We start from the raw sequence: 3,504 nt of genomic DNA, 5'->3' as shown, positions 1-3,504 counted from the left end.
AAAAGCTCTTTAAATGCCCTTAAAAAATATTTTCTTTGCTAAATGGCACAATTTTGGACATACCAAAACGTTAACTGAGCAAATGTACCATTAAAAAAAATTTTTTTTTTTAATTATTTCCATACGTTTCAAAAAAAAAATTAAAGGCCTGAATCTTACACTGAATAATTTTTTGTTAATATTTTACACAAATAACAAAAGTAAAGACAGATTATTTACTTTGTAAACGATTTTAGAAAAAAGTAAGTTTGAAATTTGATGCATGTCCAAAAGTTACTATCTTTACAATGCTATTATTTGAGAACTAAGTATATGATGTTTTCGTTTTAAAGGTATTTATCGATCCTCAGAATCAGTTTTTAATTGTTTAAAAGTGTTTTCATAAGCTTTTATGCAGTATCTTAGAAGAAAAATAATTTTTCTTAAACATACATGTGAGATGTCCAAATGGCGTTACGATCTTGACGCCGATAATTCTGTCCGTTTATTTATAATTTCTTTATAATCCACTGTCATCTAACATCAATAAAATAGATTATTATGATGTTATCTTTTTTAATCCATAGGTATTTTGCATAATTAATACGTTACACCTTGAACAATACATAAATTACAGTAGAAACATGGCTGTTTATGATCGAACGAAAGCCATTTTGCGCGAAAATCGCCAAGCAAACCTCCGTTGGCGACAACACAGTATACGATAAGCTAAAGGTTACCAGGGGATTTCAGTTAGACAAATGTAGTTTATCGCAGGGCTGTGGAGTCGGAGTCGGAGTCGAAGAGTCGGAGTCGGACTGATTTTGGAATAAAGGAGTCGGAGTCGTTGGAAAACATGCCGACTCCGACTCCGGGCTTCTTTTTTTCTTTCCTTTTCACTGACTCTCCTTGCATTTTTTAAAAATTGATTACCAATTGGTTCGATTACATGTATAAAAAGATACTAATGAGAAAATAACTGCCATTATGGCAATCAGCTAGCTTGAATGCTTACCGAACTTTCTGTAGCCGTCCCCTAGTTTGCTTGCTTTTTAACTTAACTAATAGCAACTGTCAGCAAACGGTTTTGTTGAATAACATTTTCAAGTAATCACTTTCAAATAAAAATAGAAATATAGTGTTTTGTTCTATCTCAGTTTAAAATAGTAAAAGAAACGTAACAAATTAGTAAGTCGACGCCTGTAGCTAAGGTTGAAACGTTTAAGTGTGATCGGCAAATTCAAAGAAGTTCTGGCTCGAAAGCACGAATCCAAAAGATTCGATGAAATAATCTTATGTTTTTTTCTTTATTAAGACTATTTCTGTAAGCTTGGTTCTCACTAAAAAGTATGTAACAAAATAAGTGTAAAAAATTTCTTGATTACAACACTCAAGAATTGCAGTTAATCTTAAAATCTTCATATTTAGGTTAATTCTAAAGCAGTCAATAAAATTTAAATTAAAAATTTAGCGAAGAAGAAATATAGGTATAGTAAAAGCTATTCGTACAAATTTGTATACCGCCGCGTTTTGTGTAAAATTAGCTCCTGACGCATATGTGCCTTATTTTCGTTGAAATTTTATTGATGAAATATAATTTAAAATATATTCGTGAAAATTTTCAGAATTAAAGTATTTATATTTTTTATAAACTCTGAAATTAACTTTGGGTGTCATCTACTAGATGGATGTCACCAGGGGCAAACCACTCCCTCTCAAGAAATTGGATTTAGAAAAAAAGTTTTTTTTCTCTCAAGTTACAGCTTTCAAAAATTGAAAGCACACGATTTGATCAATATATATTTGTTAAACATTAAAGGGGGGCAAATTACAGATAATCATTTTCAAAATTTTTAAAAGGGATTTTTAAGTCATCTCACTTTTTAACTCGTAGCTATTGGAAAGTTTGATTTTTAAATTGAATTTCTAACGTTGTATGACGTCTTGGGTTTACAATAAAAAACAAAATGCTAAATTTTCATAAAAAAGAATTAATATTTCAATCTCTGTTAAGAGGTTTTCCCCCTTCCCTTGAATGGAGAGAGGGAGTTTAAAAAATACAATTAAAAAAATCAAAAAAAAATCCGGAGTCGGAGTTGGAGTCGGAGTCGGGCGTTTCAAAATCCAGGAGTCGGAGTCGGGGTCGGAGTCGGCCATTTTCCTTCCGACTCCGCAGCCCTGGTTTATCGTCAGCTGCACCAGTTTTGGCGACTTTATCACCTGCACTAGCAATTTTTTTTTTCCCGCCGCTTTTATTATTTTAGAATTTTTTTTTCTCTTCTTTCTTTTGGAAACATAATTTAACGATCTCCAAATAGAAATACGAATTTCTTTTTTCAATAATTTTTTTTAGACATCGTTTTAATTCTTATGGCATTAGAAAATATATTCATTATTAAAACTGATGTCACTTTTTACATTCTTTCTTAAAGCATATTTTGTTTATTTTTCCTTTAAAAATGTATATGTCGTATTTATTTGTCTCTATTTTTATTCCTTATTTGTCCCAAAAAATCAAACTACAAGTTTGTATAATTATTTCCATGAAGCTTTTTTCTACCTTTCATCAACTTCTTCAAAATCATTCCAAAACTTTATTATATGTAAAGAGCAGTATGTATAGCCATTCAAGTACTTCATTACTATCCTCTTTATCATTAAATTGCAAAATTCAAAAAGTAGTAAATAAAATTTTCATTGGAAAAGTTAAAAATCAGATTAACAGTTGTCAAAAATGGTGAAACTTACATTATGATGATGTCCAAAATCCGTTACCTACAGGACAACAAAGTCCAAAATCTGTTATCTACAGATTGCTAATTTAATTTGCTAATTAACAATTTTTACAAATACCTGCTGTCTTTTCATGTTCATATATTGTGTTCTAGGCATGCATACTATAGAATAAAAGCAAAATTGATATCAAATTCGAAAATTTTTGAAATTGCTCAAAGTAAACTTTTTTGTTCCCACCTTTTGAGAACTGCCCAATATGCTTATAATGCGTTTCAATAAAATGTTTTTCGAAATGCAGAGCACAAATTGAGCAATATTTATCAAAAACTTTATCTAACTTCGGAATTAACGAGTTCCCCTTCTTAAGTTTTTCTTCATCTGCTGGAGCTTTAAAAAGCGAAACTTTTTCTTTGCATGTTTTGTATCCACTTTTGCACCCTGGTACGAAACAAGATAAAGCTTTATTTCTTCTAATATTAAACTTTGATGCCTCCATTAAAAGCCTTAAACGCTGTTTCATGAAATATTCACGAAATAAAGATAAAAAAGAGAAACGCGGAACTAAATTGTAACAAAATCCCGCGTCTGCTAATGTAAACACCGCGAAATTGAACGTACACCTCGAGCCCACTGCCCTCTAGCGGTTTTCATACATTTTGTCTTCAAGAATCGAAGGGGAAAAAGCGCCGATCGGCACACTATTCTTTCTAGGCACTATAGTAAAAACAAAATTTTTGTCAGTAACTACTACTTTCACTGAATTAAAGTCTGAAGGCTCAGCTGGTTGGT

The sequence above is a fragment of the Uloborus diversus genome, chromosome 9, assembly GCF_026930045.1.
Source record: "Uloborus diversus isolate 005 chromosome 9, Udiv.v.3.1, whole genome shotgun sequence".
NCBI classification, from domain to species: domain Eukaryota; kingdom Metazoa; phylum Arthropoda; class Arachnida; order Araneae; family Uloboridae; genus Uloborus; species Uloborus diversus.
The sequence above is the reverse complement of the archived record's forward strand: the minus strand, read 5'-3'. Positions refer to the sequence as shown.